The sequence below is a fragment of the Drosophila willistoni genome, unplaced genomic scaffold (assembly GCF_018902025.1).
Source record: "Drosophila willistoni isolate 14030-0811.24 unplaced genomic scaffold, UCI_dwil_1.1 Seg346, whole genome shotgun sequence".
Taxonomy (NCBI): domain Eukaryota; kingdom Metazoa; phylum Arthropoda; class Insecta; order Diptera; family Drosophilidae; genus Drosophila; species Drosophila willistoni.
Genome location: NW_025814296.1, coordinates 41,090 through 60,673, shown reverse-complemented (window position 1 = coordinate 60,673; position 19,584 = coordinate 41,090). Strand labels below are relative to the sequence as shown.

At 36.1% G+C, this 19,584-nt stretch overlaps 1 long non-coding RNA gene and 2 other non-coding genes across 3 annotated transcripts; all 3 read right to left on the bottom strand.

Annotated features, from left to right (window-relative positions):
- Window positions 1–479: 479 nt before the first annotated feature.
- Window positions 480–14,573, bottom strand: LOC124461323. The gene is made up of 2 exons (XR_006955018.1): window positions 13,764–14,573; window positions 480–906 (listed from the first exon to the last, which is right to left on the bottom strand). It is a non-coding gene; the product is annotated as an uncharacterized LOC124461323 (long non-coding RNA).
- A 545-nt stretch (window positions 14,574–15,118) lies between these two features.
- Window positions 15,119–15,298, bottom strand: LOC124461328. The gene has a single exon (XR_006955028.1). It is a non-coding gene; the product is annotated as a 5.8S ribosomal RNA (ribosomal RNA).
- A 613-nt stretch (window positions 15,299–15,911) lies between these two features.
- Window positions 15,912–17,905, bottom strand: LOC124461331. Its single transcript, XR_006955031.1, has one exon. It is a non-coding gene; the product is annotated as a small subunit ribosomal RNA (ribosomal RNA).
- Window positions 17,906–19,584: the final 1,679 nt, after the last annotated feature.

Below are 19,584 nucleotides of genomic sequence, written 5' to 3'. Positions count from 1 at the left end.
GAACAAATAACTATCATACATGATAGAAACTCTATTTACCCAGAACGAGCACATTAACCATGTTATTGTTTCCCAATCAAGCCCGACTATCTCAATCTTCAGAGCCAATCCTTATCCCGAAGTTACGGATCTAATTTGCCGACTTCCCTTACCTACATTATTCTATCGACTAGAGACTCTTCACCTTGGAGACCAGCTGCGGATATTGGTACGGCCTGTTGAGAAGTTTGCGTATCCCCACTATAAATTTTCAAGGTCCGAGGAGAAAATATCGACAAAACAGTATATGTCATGCTCTTCTAGCCCATCTACCATATCTCTCTGCGAAAGACTTCCATGGTAGTACGGCTATAAAACAGAAATGAAAACTCTTCCGATACCTTCCGATGTATAGATATACAACTTAAGCTCCATCCATTTTAAGGGCTAGTTGCTTCGGCAGGTGAGTTGTTACACACTCCTTAGCGGATTTCGACTTCCATGATCACCGTCCTGCTGTTTTAAGCAACCAACGCCTTTCATGGTTTCTGTATGAGTTGTTAATTTGGGCACCGTAACATTACGTTTGGTCCATCCCACAGCGCCAGTTCTGCTTACCAAAAGTGGCCCACTGGGCACAATATATCATAACCTTAAACTTCATATCAAGAAAGTTAAGGTTCTTACCCATTTAAAGTTTGAGAATAGGTTAAGATCGTTTCGACCCTAAGGCCTCTAATCATTCGCTTTACCAGATAAGATTATTTTATATAACATTTAAATGCACCAGCTATCCTGAGGGAAACTTCGGAAGGAACCAGCTACTAGATGGTTCGATTGGTCTTTCGCCCCTATACTCAATTCTGACAATCGATTTGCACCTCAGAACTGTTTCGGTCTTCCATCAGGGTTTCCCCTGACTTCAACCTGATCAAGTATAGTTCACCATCTTTCGGGTCACAGCATATATGCTCAAGGTACGTTCCAGTTAGAGGTATAAATAATATAAATATCATTATACATAACTATATAGAACGCCCCGGGATTGTGTTAATTATCTATAAATAGTTAAAAAACTAATCCCATTATTAGTCAAGTTAATTATGCTATTAGGTTTATATCCCAATAACTTGCACACTGTATTCATATAAATCTATCAACACTTTATCAAATTAATGACATTTATTCTATGTTAAAATGCAAGCAAAATAATTTAAATAAACTATAAGTCATATTTTATGATAAATTTGGTTTATGTTAATAGATTACAATGTCCTTATATGGAAAAAATGCACACTATTATTATAATATTATTAAAATATTAAAACTCTAATGATGAATTTTCCATAATGGATATTCAGGTTCATCGGGCTTAACCTCTGAGCAGTTTCACGTACTATTTAACTCTCTATTCAGAGTTCTTTTCAACTTTCCCTCACGGTACTTGTTTACTATCGGTCTCATGGTTATATTTAGTTTTAGATGGAGTTTACCACCCACTTAGTGCTGCACTATCAAGCAACACGACTCTTTGGAAACACCATCTAGCAATCATTAATGTTATACGGTCGTGGCACCCTCTATGGGTAAATGGCCTCAATTAAGAAGGGCTTAAATCGTTAATTTCTCATACTAGAATATTGATGCTCCATACACTGCACTGACATTACTTGCATCTGTAGCAAGTATTATTTCGGTTTATCGAAATCAGGGTATATTAGGATCGGGTCATTACATAACAAGGTTTTACAATATTCGAAAGTTTTTATAAAGTCCTCGTCAACAGTAACCTTTGATTTTCTCTTCAGTTGTTTAGTTAGTGGTTTTGTTATTTTAGCAAAATCTTTAATAAACTTTCTATAATAACCCATGGCACCTAAGAATGATTTAATTTGTTTCTGTGTAGTAGGCAAAGGGAATTTCTTTATTGTCTCAATCTTTGTCGGGTTTGGCTTTACAGTATTAATATTCCAAGTTCGTCTATTAGATTATACTCGGTTCTTTTATCGACAAAGTGTTTAATTAAGGTATCTTTAATTTCATTCCAATTAAGTCGCACATTTGATTGATACAAGACTTCATGAGCTTTACCCTGAATTTTGTTCCTGATTGCTCTCAAAATCATGACCCCTACAGGTGTCTGATCTGCTCCTTTAATAAGCATTAAAAACTCCTCAACATTGGTAATGAATTCTTTTAGTCCCTCTTTATTTCCCTCATATACAGGCATAGACTGAATCAATTGTAATAAATCGGATATCTTAAACCCACCCAATGGCTCCTGTGTTTGGGGGCCAGTGGGTTGGGCTGGAGGAATCTCCTGATCTAAAGGCATTGATAATTCGAAACTCATTGGTAATTCGAAAACTTTTTTTTTTTTTGAATTTGTTTTTGTTACTATCTAGTCTCTTACATCGTGTTTCTTACTTTTTAACTTAATCGTAGCTCAATATATCTTTCTTACTTATGTTTTATTGTAATTAGTATTATGTGTAAGCAGGGTGTCCTTTCTTTTTTTTTTTTTGAATCTGTCGACGCACGAATTGTTGTCCCTCCGTGTGGCAAGCGATGAAATGATGGGTTTAAATATTTGTTGGTTTATTTCGCGGTTGTGCTGAAGCTAGCTGAGATTGTTGCTCGTTGCAGTAGTCCCAACTAAGGGCGGACGGTCATCAGCCGTGAATTTCACCAGATTAAGCTATGACACACCTTGTTAATAAAAAAAAATTATTTTTTTTTTTTTGAATAGACAAGCTTTTATGTGTATTCAACATCTTTATTGTTGTTTCAAAATTGATACATAGTTTTTTTTTTTATTTTTTTTGTGTTTGTGTTTTTTTTTTTTTTTTTTTTATTAGCTCTGTCCAATACAGCAGGTTCCGGTTATATGTGCCAATATATGTTATATGTAGCGCAATAAGAACACGAAAAAATTTGTACAACAACTTATGTGTTGGTTTAAACAGCTTATGTGTCGTTTAACTATTTGTTCTCTTTTTTTTTTTTTTTTTTGAGTATGAAAACCAGAGGCTGGTTTGCCCCCTTTTACTTTGGAGGGTTCCTTGGGAATCACAAAGTTGGGGAAAGTTGTACTATTTCTATAGTAGTGTTTTTATACCATACACCCATAGGGTGAAATGGTATATTAAAGTCGCCAAAATGTATGTAACAGGCAGAAGGAAGCTTTTCCGACCCCACAAAGTATATATATTCTTGATCAGGATCAACAACCGAGTCGATTTAGCCATGTCCGTCTGTCCGTCCGTCCGTCCGTCCGTCCGTCTGTCCGTATGAACACCTAGATCTCAGAGACTGTAAGAGCTAGAGCCACCAAATTTGGTATGTAGACTCGTGTAGTATGTAGAGTGATGTAGAGTGATCAAGCCCCCGAAATTTAAGAAAAGCGTTTATCTCAAAAACTATTCCAGCTAGAGACACAATATTTGGTATGTATATTCGCTTAGTAAATGCACACACGCTGTATGTATAAAAATTTTGCCACGCCCTTTTTCGCCCCCGTAATTTGAAAAACTTGATTAACTCCCGTATTGTTTTACCTTATGCAATCCAATTAAGCACACTTAAATTTAATACTAATATCTAGCAAAATACCAAATTTGATCAAAATCGGACAAAAAACAGTCGAGTTATGCATATAAACGTTTTTCCATAAGGCCGGAGTTGGCCGTTGGCTGGTGGGGGCGCTAGGGTGCTCGCATGATTGAGTGAGCGAGATACTAAGATATGCTTGTAAAAAGCATGTGAAAATGCATTTGTTTAATAAAGTTGAAATATTTGCTTTACTGGTGTATGGTATACCTAAGTCGGCGAGACGACTTACTTACTTCATTTGTTTATAGTTTTACATATTTTATTTGAATCAATTTTGTTTTTTTTTTTTTTATATCTATATATATATACATGTACATTACCCCTTTCACTTTCGGCTAATATTGTTGGGCCTTTGCTCGCTCCAGTTGACAAACTTGAAGCAGTCGAATTTCACAGCTTGTTGTTTAATTTCCACATACTTTGACTTCTGTCTACTTTTCTTTTATATTTTTTTTTTTTGAAGATCGATGTTGCTTGCAAGGCGGTTGAAATTTCAATGACACGCCCAAAAGGTAAGGAAACTACAAAACGCACTCCAAAATTTGCGACGCAACTCGTCGAACAATTCTGACTGTCGCGTCATCGCTGTCGTTTTGCTCTAACGGAACACGTAAAGCCACCAAAATGTGCGACTCGCGACGCGGTCAGACCAAAAAGATGATGAAATAGAGACGCTTGTCGCGAAGCAACTTTGTACCGTTGAGGCATCGCCGTCACTCTGACAAGACATGCAAGTCTGCAAAATGTAGCAAACGATAATGTCGCCTGTTACGCAGCTTGTAGCCATATACATGTGTGTATGTGCTTAACGGGAATTGCTGAATTCGGGGGAACAAATACACCCGAAGCAAAAATTTTTAAAAGATGATGTAATATTTGAAATTCGAGTGAAACTCAAAGGCAACACCAACATCAATATCACTGAGTGCATAGTACACATTGACGATTTATGCATATGTATGTATATGTAGGGGAAAGTTGTGGCTCAGGCCCAGTTGTGACATTCTCAAATATTTTTGAAATGCGGTATTGAATGACAGTTTGAGCCCTGTAAATCATGTTTGTTAGACGTTCTGCAGTTTTTGGACAGACCCCAACGTTAATAATCGTATTGTATATACGCGTACCAAACATGGTGTTGAAAATCGTGCGAAAAAGTTTTTTTTAATTTTTTTCAAAGTACCAAAATTTTGTGAAATTAACAGTGAAAAGGTGAGTGTAATGCATCAAAATACTGTATTTGCCGTATATTTTGTGATTCTATAAATTTATAATAAATTTATGTGATTATGTAGTGTCTATAAAAAATATACATATAAACTTAAAACTATAAAACTATAAAACCGGTTATGACTCAGCTGGGGTGCCCAGTTATGTCCCATTTTTTTTTTGCACTCGGATTATGTAAAATTGTCAAATTTCCACATTTTTGTTGTTGTTTAACAACAAGGAAAGGATATTTTCATATTGAGACCAGTTTGTCCGAGAATATTCTGGAAGATCTCGATCGGGAATGTTCATTCGAAGTGCGCTAGCATTTAAGCAAGTTATTTCGCTTGCAAAAACTGCGAAAGTGACATGGACGACGAGGGCTAAAAATCGTTCTCATATATGGTCATTTTCTTTTGGGGTTTTAGTTTTGAAGCCCTTCATAATAAGTAAACCATTAAATCACAACAATTCGTGTGACATTCCTTTCATATTTTCTTATTTTCAGTGAATTTCTTAAGGTGAGTCATAACTTTTTTTTGGGTTAAAAAAAGTTATCCAAATTAAATCTGTTCCAAAATTTTTTGAGTAACTCAAATAAACATACATTCTTTGGAAAAAAGTTGCGTTTGGTTAATATTTAAATGTTAAACTTCTTAATTTTTCATTTTCCGGAACTGAAGAAAAAATTTCGAGGTTTTTCAAAACCCTGGTCATAACTGGGCCCTCTCCCCTATGTATATGTATGTACATACATGTTTTTTTGTCTTTATCGCTCTGTCCGATTCAGTTGGTTCAATCGCTAAATGCACTGGTTTAGCGCACTTAACAATCTCTAGCACGATTAGACAACAATTTATGCATTATTAAACATTTTTTTTTTTTTTTTTTTTTTTTTACCAATGAAATATTCGTGAATCATTATTTAAATATTTTTTTTTTTTTTTTTTGATACTTATGCATGAACGTAAGTTCCTTCGGGGCACTTTTTCCCGTCCCTGAAGTCGTTAAGCTGCGCCAGTTAACATCTTGGCGACGTCGTGTTCGAGGAAAAGAGTAACTTTTCCCTGAGTTTATTTACTTTTAGTTTTTTTTTATAAAATAAAAACCTCTGTCTTGTTTGACGTTCAACACACAATGAATATTTTTATTCGGCAACAATGCCGTTCTCTCTTTCAGTTAATTATGTATGTATGTGTATATGTATGTATGTATTTATGTATGTTATATATATGTATGTGTCTATATATGTATGTATGGATATATGTATGTGTGTAAATATGTATGTACGTATATACATATGTACATATGTGTTATTTGTTGCCCTTTTTGATGTGTTGTCCATGGTTTGTGTAGTTAAATGTGAATTCGTTGGTGTGGTGACCGGGTAGGTAACTCGCTCCCCTCCCCTCCCCACAAAAGCTCCGTCGTTCTACGACAGTACACTTCTGCTTGGCTTGCCCCTTTATACTGACAGTGAAGCACTTATCAGCATTAAGGGAGAGTCCCACGGAGGCTAGGAAGCCTACCGTGGTATCCAACAATGTTTGAAGCCCCATCGGAGTTTCCGCAAATAGCACCAGATCATCCGCGAACGCTGCCGCGCCTGTCATGGTATTTCTGTCTTTGGCACCAATCTCTCTGGGGTAGGACCTAAGTAATCTATCAATGATAAGATTAAATAGTAATGGAGACAGAGGGTCACCTTGCTTAACTACAATTGTCCCTAAAGTCTGGTGGTGATATGCAGTAGAGGTGAGATTCTTGATCTTTATATACTTGCATATATCAGTTATTACTTGGTTTTTATACTCTGTTCCCATGTCCGAAATGAACGTCTTCATTGGACCGTATTTGAGTATAAAGTTTTCAAAAATTGCTTTTGCGACATTGTTTGCACTTTTGTTTTTGATCGGTATGGTTACTAAATATTTTGTTAGGTCACATATTAATGTGACTATATATTCGTTACCATGCTCCGATTTTGGTAGTGGACCAATTGTATCCACTATCACTATGTCGAAAGCGTTTGCTGGTGTTTCAGTGAAAGTCATAGGAGTTTTTGTATGTGTCGTGGTTTTAGACACCTGGCATTTTTGACATTTACGTACGTACTCTTTTATATGACGTGTCATATTTTTCCAATAGTAATGTCTTTTGATTTTCGATATTGTTCTTGTAATGCCACTATGACCTCCTTGAATTGGATCATCATGGTATGTAGACAGTACTTGTTGTATCTCTTTCTCATTTCTTAAATGGGTCACCGGCTGGAGTAGCGCTACTCGTAATGATCTTAATATTTTATTGCCCATTTGTTTGAAAGTATCTATTGAAATTGATTCAAAGACCTTTTCACTCGGTGCCACTTTGAGTTGGCGGATGTTTAATATACCGGCCTCTTTTTCAAGCCTTTGGAAGAGCTGACCTAAGTCGAGAATTCCATTAGTATATATGTCGCTAACTTCAATTCTTGCGATCACTTTATTTCCATGCTTAAAGAAACATTTAGATTCTGTGATGCGCAAGGTCACTACTTTTCGTACTTCATCATTTGCAATGACTTCGTACACGTTGGGCTTGGATACATTTAAATGATTTTGCCTTGGCAAAAGTTCATTGTTTTTAACTGTACAGTTCTTCTCTTGTCTACTTTGTCGCCTGGTAGTGACTTTCAGGACTTTATGTTGAGTGTCTTTTAAATCGGTTATTGTTATGCGGGAAAGTGCATCCGCAACAAAATTATCTTTTCCCTTTAGGTATTCTACTGTGAAATCATATTCTTCAAGTTCCAGCCGCATGCGTGTTAATTTGGAACTTGGATTTGTCATTGAAAATAAATATGTTAGTGGTCTGTGATCTGTTTTTACTGTAAAATGTTTTCCATAAATATATGGTCTAAAATATGTTATTGCCCAATGAATTGCTGCTAACTCTTGTTCTGTTGTACTTTTATTGCTTTCGCCTTTTGTAAATGAACGTGATGCATAAGCTATTGGGAGTTGAAGTCCACTATGGTTCTGAGTTAGAACCGCTCCACAAGCTTGTTTACTTGCATCAGTTATTATACAAAATTCTTTGCTAAAATCGGGATATTGAAGTAGTGTTGGATGCATAAGCTTTTCTTTAAGATGCATAAATGCGTTTTGGCATTCGCTCGTCCATTCAAAAGGGACATTCTTTTTGCATAATCTAGTTATGTGTCGCGAATGGTCGGCGAAGTTTTCTATGAAACGACGGTAGTAATTACAAAATGCTACGAATCGCCTCGCGCTATCTGCATCATGCGGAACCGGATAGTTTTTTATGACATCGTATTTTTTGTCATCGGGCAGGACTCCTTTATCAGTGCATTTGTGACCTAGGAATGTCACTTCATGCATAAAAAATGAGCATTTTTCTGGATGCAACTTTAGGTTGTATCTCCTACATACGTTAAAAACATCAGTTAAGTTTTTAATCATATGTTTTTCGGAACATCCTATCACCATTAAGTCATCCATATAAAGGAATGCCTGCGAAGGTTCCAATCCTGAAAATGCTATTGTCATCATTCTCTGGAAAGAGTTCGGTGCTATTTTAAGTCCAAATGGCAATCGCGTGAAGCGATATGAGCCATTGCTTGTTGAAAAAGATGTTACGTTTCTTGAACTTTCTTCTAGTTCAATTTGGTGAAAACCGGACATTAGGTCGAGGCAGGAGAAATATTTAGCTCGACCCAATTGGTCTAGAATGTCATCAATTCTGGGAAGCGGAAATTTATCGGACAATAATTTTTTGTTTATTTGACGATAGTCAATTACTAATCGCCATTTCTTTTCTTCTGAGTTAGATTTCTTTGGGACTAATAAGAGTGGGCTATTGTATTCGGATACAGATGGTTCTACGATTTTATCATTTATTAATTTTCCTACTTGTTTTGGATTTCTTCTATTTGGCTATGCGGACTTCTATAGTTCTTAATATAAATAGGTTCATCATCCCTTAGTCTTAATGTTTGCGTATAGAAATTGTTTGTTGATATCGATTCGGTTTCTAGTCCGAATACATCGCTATATTTGGTACATAATTTTGTTAACTGTTCTTTAAATTGAGGGGGAAATTTTTCTTTAAGCTATTCAAAACTGTTTCACATCTGATGTCTGGGTTTGTTCGGACAATTTCGTAATTTGAAAGTGTTTCATATTTTAGTTTTCCTACATTGACCAATTGGTCAGAATTAGTTGTATTCAACAGACGGACGTAAACATGTTTGGACGTTGCTATTGTATTAGCGACATAAATTCCATTGTGAATTTCTTGATTTGGTATCAATATGCACTCTTCTTCTGTGTTTATTTCTATTTTTCGGACCACTTGGGATCTAGCTGGTAAAAGTAGTGCATTATTGCCTGAACTATATGTAATCGGAACATAAATCGGATAATTTAGGTTGTTTGGTCTAATTATTAACCACTCTTCGGTTGGGTTGAAGTCTAACTGGCAATTGAATTTTTTTATGAAGTCAATGCCGATTATTCCATCGCATGGTATTGCGAAATCGGGATCTACTAAATGGAATTCATGTGGAATTATGTATTTGGCTGTTTGAATTTCTATTGCTGTGATTCCTTTGGATTGAATTATTCCTTGGCCTATGCCTTCAATGTCTATAATTTTATTGTCTTTGATATTGTAATTATCTGAATTTATTTTTAGGAGTGATATATCTGCTCCTGTATCTACTAAAAATGTTAAATTTGTGTTTGTTTCGTGATTTGTGAAGCAAACAAATATGTTAAGACTAAGGTTGATAGTGTAAATTTTTGGATTTATTGTGTGTTGCCTAAAGGGTTCTGTTGGTTTTCCGATGTATTCTGTAATAATCTGACATTACCGGTATTATAACCTCGGTTGAAGTTTCCTCGGCCTCTTCCTCTATTCTGGCCTCGTCTTCCACCACGGTTATTATTATTATGGAAGTTGTTATTGTTGTTGCTGTTATTATTATAGTTATAATTTCTTCCGCGATTATAACCTCGGCCTCCTCTATTGTTATAACTTGTACCTCGTCGATAATATAGGACTGAATTGCTTTGTCCTGTTATCTCAGTACAAGTGTTTACAAATTTGGATACAGCATCATCCATATTTGTGAAAATACCTCCCATCATGATGTTCTTAACCCTTTCTATTGTGCAATTTTTCGTCATTGCCTTTACTGCTGTTACTGTGCTATACTTGGTAGCAAGAGTTGGGGTCACACCATCGCTGATGTAGGCACCTTCAAGGTCCTTTGCTAACTTTTCCACCTCTTGGGTGTATTGGGTAGCAGTTTTGTTTCTTTGCTGGAGATTGAGAAGCTTAGCTGATACCACTTCTACCGACTCTCCCTTCACTGTTGTAGACAAGTGAGTAATGATCTCACCTATTGTCTGTTCAGTGGTTATCAAATTTCTGGCGTGGCCTTTTAATTTTGTTTTGATCAGGCTTATGGCTGTTTGCTCATGGTCGCCTTTTAGTGTGTTTACTAGATTCAAAGAATCTAGGAAACTTTGCAAATTTTCTGGCTTACCGTCATAGTCTGATATTAGACTTGAGGCCAGCTTCAAAAAATCTACAATTGTTAGTGCCATTTTTATTATTATTTCTTCGAACAATGATTCAATGTCACTATCTTGTTCGATGTCGACTGTTGGCTTTGACTCATTTAGCTCGCTTAGTTGATTTGCATCGAACTCGGCTAAAGCTAATGGTTCTTCTGGTATTTGTATTTCCAGACTTCTTCTCGCGCTTATTTTTGTCAACCTTTCATTTAAAGATTGTATTAAATTGTAGCACTGTGTTTTATGAGCAGGAGTAAGCTGGTCGTCGACCAATTGAATTTTTAAAACAATATTATTATATTGTTGAATAAGGTTATTTATGTGTAATTTTAGAGTTTCTATTTTAATAACTGTATCTTTATTGATACAATTATATGATCTGTTAAATTTGTCTCTGGAATTATTTAGATTTTTTACTAAATTATTCCATTCCATATTTTTTAGATCTTGTCTAAGTCTATGGCCCTACTTTGGTATTTCTTTTTGATGCATCTATTGTGCAATTTATAAAGTTTCGTCAGGGAGTTTGCTAATAGCAAAACGACGATTATTACTAATAAAATTGTTATAAATTTTAAGTCGATTGAAGATGTTTCGACAGTATTTATAACATTAGCGGTTGAATCCGCTACCTTGGACTCATGGTCCAACATGCTAACTAATTTTCTAATGCTTTCTTCTGTACTATCTAGCTTTGATATGGAGTTCGACTCCATACATTTAATGAGAGTTTCATGGGAAAATTTGAAAATTTGAAAATTTGAATTTGAACTTTGAGAAAAAAAAAAATTGTAAGCTCTCTTTTTGTATTTCTTTTTCAATTTTATGCAAATATAAGTATTGATATTTATAAGTATTGATATTTAGTGAGCCAGAGATGATTTTTTTTTTTGTGCATCAACTGTGAATGCAGTGAGCCAGAGAAAAGGAAAAGAGTTAAGGGCATGTGGTAGACTTACATAAGTTTTACAATTTTGATTAAATCTATGTCTACCACATGTGTTAGTACAAGCCTATTTTTTTTTTTAGTAATTTGTAAACAGCGGTTTCCCGCATAGATTTGTTATAAATAATTAAAATTAAGGGCAAATTGGGGCTACTGCAATTATGCAGCCCGTTTGCCGTTGTTTCGCACCTTGGCGAAGCTCGTTATTTATTTGTTGCAGGCGCTCTATGTAGCGCTGTCGGTCTTCTTTTTCTTTGGTGGCCTCCACCATGTCCTTCATTAAACGTCTCTGTTGTAGTAGCTTTATCCTCCGGCCGCTTCGTTTATGTTTTGGTTTTTCCTGTTTCCTTGCAGTCCTCGCCTTATATTGTTCTATGGTAAGAGGACGGGGTCCATCGGCTGGACACGCCTCGAGTGCTTCCTCGAGTGTTGGCGCGTCCCTTTGCACGACAGGTGCAGAATTTCCAAATCCAGTGTCACTCATGTGGGCATATTTGCCTTCTCCGACACTGTGGCCTTAATTGGCTGCTGCTGTTGCTGATATTTCGCCGCATCAATTATTAGCTGTTGTTTTTTTTCGTATATATTTTTTTTTTTTTTATTTAATTAATATTTCTTTTTTTTTTAAATTTTTACACAGGTCCTGTTTAGGTCCTGTCACGGTCGCCATGTAATGACCGGGTTCCGAGTTTGAGTATTAATTATAAAGTTTAAATAAAAACAGCGGCACGTCTGTGCCCTTAGCTGTGAGTTTTGATAATCATTTTACTTTATTTCGTTAAAGAGTTCTTAGCCTATATCTGTTCTTATGCTGCCGTTGGACGGCAGCTACAAATGGAATGGGGGGGGGGGGGGGGGGGGGGGGGGGGGGGGCCAAAGTGCTGACTCAGCGGTCACACGCTCTCTTAGCCCTAGCTCATATTACGCATATGCATAATCAGTATGTTTGCATGTGCATACCTGCACATACATATATACAAACAATTGAAGATTGTTTATGCTTGCAACCAAGTTTTACAAGTTGAGCTATACTTTAAGTATGAATGATAGGCGACTATGTGAATACACTACAACGGGAAGTCGCTGGAGTTGTTGTTGTGTTGTATACCCGAGGCACAGTATTCACATCTTGACCAACGTTACTTGCCTCAAGGGGCTGGTAACCCCAAGAGTTGCTTCGCCGCTCGAATTAGCTACTTGAAAGAACCTAGAGACTAGGAGCTCAACAGCACCCAGGAAACACCACACCTTCAACGTCATAGTTACTCCCGCCGTTGACCCGCGCTTACTTGAATTTCTTTACTTTGACATTCAGAGCACTGGGCAGAAATCACACTGTGTTAACACCCGCTAGGGCCATCACAATGCTTTGTTTTAATTAGACAGTCGGATTCCCCAAGTCCGTGCCAGTTCTGAATTGATTGTTAATTGATAATCGTTATAATTTAAAAGAACTAATTAAAAATTAGTATTCCTAAAAATTTTAGCAAGAAAGTTCCACTATTGGCTACGTAACTAACTATCTGGGGAACAAATAACTATCATACATGATAGAAACTCTATTTACCCAGAACGAGCACATTAACCATGTTATTGTTTCCCAATCAAGCCCGACTATCTCAATCTTCAGAGCCAATCCTTATCCCGAAGTTACGGATCTAATTTGCCGACTTCCCTTACCTACATTATTCTATCGACTAGAGACTCTTCACCTTGGAGACCAGCTGCGGATATTGGTACGGCCTGTTGAGAAGTTTGCGTATCCCCACTATAAATTTTCAAGGTCCGAGGAGAAAATATCGACAAAACAGTATATGTCATGCTCTTCTAGCCCATCTACCATATCTCTCTGCGAAAGACTTCCATAATAGTACGGCTATAAAACAGAAATGAAAACTCTTCCGATACCTTCCGATGTATAGATATACAACTTAAGCTCCATCCATTTTAAGGGCTAGTTGCTTCGGCAGGTGAGTTGTTACACACTCCTTAGCGGATTTCGACTTCCATGATCACCGTCCTGCTGTTTTAAGCAACCAACGCCTTTCATGGTTTCTGTATGAGTTGTTAATTTGGGCACCGTAACATTACGTTTGGTCCATCCCACAGCGCCAGTTCTGCTTACCAAAAGTGGCCCACTGGGCACAATATATCATAAACTTAAACTTCATATCAAGAAAGTTAAGGTTCTTACCCATTTAAAGTTTGAGAATAGGTTAAGATCGTTTCGGCCCTAAGGCCTCTAATCATTCGCTTTACCAGATAAGATTATTTTATATAACATTTAAATGCACCAGCTATCCTGAGGGAAACTTCGGAAGGAACCAGCTACTAGATGGTTCGATTGGTCTTTCGCCCCTATACTCAATTCTGACAATCGATTTACACGTCAGAACTGTTTCGGTCTTCCATCAGGGTTCAATGACTTCAACCTGATCAAGTATAGTTCACCATCTTTCGGGTCACAGCATATATGCTCAAGGTACGTTCCAGTTAGAGGTATAAATAATATAAATATCATTATACATAACTATATAGAACGCCCCGGGATTGTGTTAATTATCTATAAATAGTTAAAAAACTAATCCCATTATTAGTCAAGTTAATTATGCTATTAGGTTTATATCCCAATAACTTGCACATATGTTAGACTCCTTGGTCCGTGTTTCAAGACGGGTCCCGAAGGTATCCTGGAGCTTTCGCATTGTTAATCATACAAGTGCATATAATAAACACAGAAAATCAATGATAATCATGCTATTATATAATTCCGAAAAATTAACGCACTGTATTCATATAAATCTATCAACACTTTATCAAATTAATGACATTTATTCTATGTTAAAATGCAAGCAAAATAATTTAAATAAACTATAAGTCATATTTTATGATAAATTTGGTTTATGTTAATAGATTACAATGTCCTTATATGGAAAAAATGCACACTATTATTATAATATTATTAAAATATTAAAACTCTAATGATGAATTTTCCATAATGGATATTCAGGTTCATCGGGCTTAACCTCTGAGCAGTTTCACGTACTATTTAACTCTCTATTCAGAGTTCTTTTCAACTTTCCCTCACGGTACTTGTTTACTATCGGTCTCATGGTTATATTTAGTTTTAGATGGAGTTTACCACCCACTTAGTGCTGCACTATCAAGCAACACGACTCTTTGGAAACACCATCTAGTAATCATTAATGTTATACGGTCGTGGCACCCTCTTTGGGTAAATGGCCTCAATTAAGAAGGGCTTAAATCGTTAATTTCTCATACTAGAATATTGATGCTCCATACACTGCATCTCACATTTGCCATAAAGACAAAGTGACTTAGTGCTGAACTATTTTCTTTTCGCTCGCCGCTACTAAGAAAATCCTTGTTAGTTTCTTTTCCTCCCCTAATTAATATGCTTAAATTCAGGGGGTAGTCCCATATGAGTTGAGGTTGTATATACACACAAATATATTATTTAATATATTAAAACCATTGTTAATTTTTACTTTAAGTGAAGAATAATATTATGACACAATTATTTTTTCATTTCATATCATTAATAAGAGGCAATTCTAGATTAAAATTTAATATTTTTTATGCTAGACATTCCCCAGTATCATTTGATTTGAAAAAGAAAATTATACATCTTCGTTTTTCTCATACATATGTGAGCCAATGTGTTTCAATTATTATTAATATTATGAATATACATATATATCCAATAATATACCATATGCTTTAATATTTCGTAAAATATTAAAACAACTTATTTAGCATAGTCTTACAACCCTCAACCATATGTAGTCCAAGCAGCACTCTAAAATTAATTAAAGTACCATAACAGCATGGACTGCGATATGCGTTCAAAATGTCGATGTTCATGTGTCCTGCAGTTCACACGATGACGCACAGTTTGCTGCGTTCTTCATCGACCCATGAGCCGAGTGATCCACCGCTTAGAGTGATTATTAAATTGTTTGTTTATTTCATTACGTCAATAATATTTTTATTGAAAGAAATTTAAAATACACCATTTTACTGGCATATATCAATTCCTTCAATAAAATCTTAACCCAAACGAATGCTGCGAAATGTCTTAGTTAACATAAGTGATTGAATACTGGACTTGACAAAATTTAAAAACTTGAAATTTAAAGTAAACTATCAATTTATGTAAAACGTTAACCTTAAATGCAGGTACAACATTGTACATTTGGGATGTTGCTTTAACCAATGTATGCCCAAACCAACAATGGCCAATACATTACGCAACGCCTGTATATTATGGTACATATACACGCAGATAAATAAAGATATACAAAAATCATTTTCAATCTCCGATCGGAATACATAATTCAAGAAGAGTTAATATATTTTTTTTCTACCGTCAATTGTTATATATTTATACTCATTTTACTTTATTTAAATTTAATTTAATTTAATTTAATTTTTCAAATCAAATATTGTATTAAATTGACTTCCCCTGATCTCTCTCTCATCTTCAATTTCATTTTCATTTTATATATCTTTATATTAATTTGGTATTTATTTATTTTAATAACGGTTGGAAAATACAATAATGATCCTTCCGCAGATTCACCTACGGAAACCTTGTTACGACTTTTACTTCCACTAAATAATCAAGTTCGGTCAACTTTTGCGAAACAACCGTAACACGCAAGGCGTCACAGTGATCACGTCCGGAGACCTCACTAAATAATTCAATCGGTAGTAGCGACGGGCGGTGTGCACAAAGGGCAGGGACGTAATCAATGCGAGTTAATGACTCACACTTACTTGGAATTCCAAGTTCATGTGAACAGTTTCAGTTCACAATCCCAAGCATGAAAGTGGTTCAGCGGTTTACCCGGACCTCTCGGTCTAGGAAATACACGTTGATACTTTCATTGTAGCGCGCGTGCAGCCCAGGATATCTAAGGGCATCACAGACCTGTTATTGCTCAATCTCATTATTGCTAGACGCAATTTGTCCATTTAAGAAGCTAGTGTCCTTATAATGGGACAAACCAACAGGTACGGCTCCACTTATATAAACACATTCAAACACAATAAACATTTTACTGCTACCATGAATGAAGGCAATATAAGCTTCAACACCATAATCCTGAAGATATCTATTTAATATATTTGAGTCTCGTTCGTTATCGGAATTAACCAGACAAATCACTCCACGAACTAAGAACGGCCATGCACCACCACCCATAGATTCGAGAAAGAGCTATCAATCTGTCTTACACACTTATGTTCGGACCTGGTAAGTTTTCCCGTGTTGAGTCAAATTAAGCCGCAGGCTCCACTCCTGGTGGTGCCCTTCCGTCAATTCCTTCAAGTTTCAGCTTTGCAACCATACTTCCCCCGGAGCCCAAAAGCTTTGGTTTCCCGGGAAGCGACTGAGAGAGCCATAAAAGTAGCTACACCCAATTGCTAGCTGGCATCGTTTATGGTTAGAACTAGGGCGGTATCTGATCGCCTTCGAATCTCTAACTTTCGTTCTTGATTAATGAAAACATCTTTGGCAAATGCTTTCGCTTAAGTTAGTCTTACGACGGTCCAAGAATTTCACCTCTCGCGTCGTAATACTAATGCCCCAAACTGCTTCTATTAATCATTACCTCTTGATCTGAAAACCAATGAAAGCAGAACAGAGGTCTTATTTCATTATCCCATGCACAGAATATTCAGGTATTTGAAGCCTGCTTTAAGCACTCTAATTTTTTCAAAGTAATTGTACCGGCCCACAAAAACACTCGATTAAGAGCACTAATGTAGGTTTTTAAATAGGAGGAATATATAAAAAAGCACAAGTACTTAATTACATATAAGAACTCCACCGATAATACGCTTACATACATAAAGGTATAGTACTAACTACAAATGTATGTTGTACTACCCGTATGAAGCACAAGTTCAACTACGAACGTTTTAACCGCAACAACTTTAATATACGCTATTGGAGCTGGAATTACCGCGGCTGCTGGCACCAGACCTGCCCTCCAATTGGTCCTTGTTAAAGGATTTAAAGTGTACTCATTCCAATTGCAGGGCCTCGGATATGAGTCCTGTATTGTTATTTTTCACCACTACCTCCCCGAGCTGGGAGTGGGTAATTTACGCGCCTGCTGCCTTCCTTAGATGTGGTAGCCGTTTCTCAGGCTCCCTCTCCGGAATCGAACCCTGATTCCCCGTTACCCGTTGCAACCATGGTAGTCCTAGATACTACCATCAAAAGTTGATAGGGCAGACATTTGAAAGATCTGTCGTCGGTACAAGACCATACGATCTGCATGTTATCTAGAGTTCAACCAATATAACGATCAATTGATCGCTTGGTTTTAGTCTAATAAAAGCACACGTCCCAGAAGGTCCGTGTTTTAATTGCATGTATTAGCTCTAGAATTACCACAGTTATCCAAGTAACTGTTAACGATCTAAGGAACCATAACTGATATAATGAGCCTTTTGCGGTTTCACTTTTAATTCGTGTGTACTTAGACATGCATGGCTTAATCTTTGAGACAAGCATATAACTACTGGCAGGATCAACCAGAATAATGTTATTTATTAAATGTGTTGTTAAATAACGATAAGTTTTATGATTTTTAACAAACACATATTTTTAAATATTTAAAGATACTTGACAATATGATATATTTTTGAATAAAATAAATTAAAATACATATATTATTTGTGGTAACATTTTACGAATACGGCCATAATTTAATAGCGTTCATTTTCGTTTTTCATTAATTGAATATATTTAATAAATTTGTTCAAAAATATCTTTATTTTTACACTTACAAAATATATAATCACATTTGCTTTAATTTTGCTCATTTCAAAAGAAAATAAACATTTGTATTTTGATATTAAATTTAAAATTTAACTTGAATTTGACATTAAATGCGTGAAATTATATATCAAGTAAAACCATCATTCACATTAAGTGAGATGAGTGTTTTATAATTATAAGAAATTAATTCAATAATAATAATTTGATTTTAATAATGGAAAAATTTTTGCTCTATTTATTTATTTATTTATTTATTTACGCCAACTAACACAGCAGTCGACGAAAAAGCTTAAGCAAAAGACAGATAGTAATTAAATGAAGAAGGTAGCTTAGCTTTATACACAACTAAACATCCCCGGCCCGGTGGAGGTGTTTTATTTGCACAAGGTGCCAGCTATGCCATGATTCACAGCCAATGTGGCCAGGGATGAGTTGCAGCCAATCCAAGTCCAGAATCCAGTTAGTCAGACATCTACTAAGGTGAATAGGAAAAAAGTTTCTGGTCCGACTTGAGGGAACACAAAAATACAGCGTATCTAGTAAATTGGTAAAAATGACTTCGCCGTTGACTAGTTTATTGAGAAAGAGATTGCCAAAAACAAGCCTACGGTTATAAAGTGAAGGAAGATTAATAAGAAGAAGTCTGTCAGAATAAGAAGGTAGGCGAAGACCCGGGTCCCAATTTAGACCGCGTAGCGCAAACTTAAGGAATTGCTTCTGTACCGATTCAATACTACGCTGGTGAACATCATATTGCGGTTTCCACACTGGCGAGCAATATTCTAGAGTAGGGCGAACTAACGAAGTGTATAAAACCTTTGTTACATAGGGATCATCAAATTCTTTGGCCCAACGTTTAATGAAGCCGAGAAGACTGCTTGCTCTGTTGACAATTGAAGAAATATGAACATTAAATGAAAGTTTAGGGTCAAACATAACGCCTAAGTCTTTGAATGATGGAACACAATCTAACAGAACAGACTTAATAGAGTAATGAGCTAGGAGCGGAGACAAACGACTGAAAGTCATAAAAGAACACTTAGAGGCATTAAGGTGTAATTTATTAACGTGGCACCAATCACAGAACGCATCGAGATCTGAGTGCAAGTACTGTTGGAAAGAAGGATCATTATAGGAATAACAAATCTTGACGTCATCCGCAAACATGAGCACGCATGAATGAGCCAAGGCCAAAGGCAAATCATTTATAAACAATGTAAATAACATTGGGCCCAGATGACTGCCTTGGGGTACACCTGACGTAACTCGAACAGTTTTAGATATCGAGGAACGAAAAGCCACCTTTTGGGTTCTGCCAATAAGATACGACTTTAACCAACCCAATAATTTTGGTGAAAAACCCATGATGTTAAGTTTCGCGAGAAGCAAAGAATGATCAACCGTATCAAAAGCCTTACTGAAGTCAGTATAAATAACAT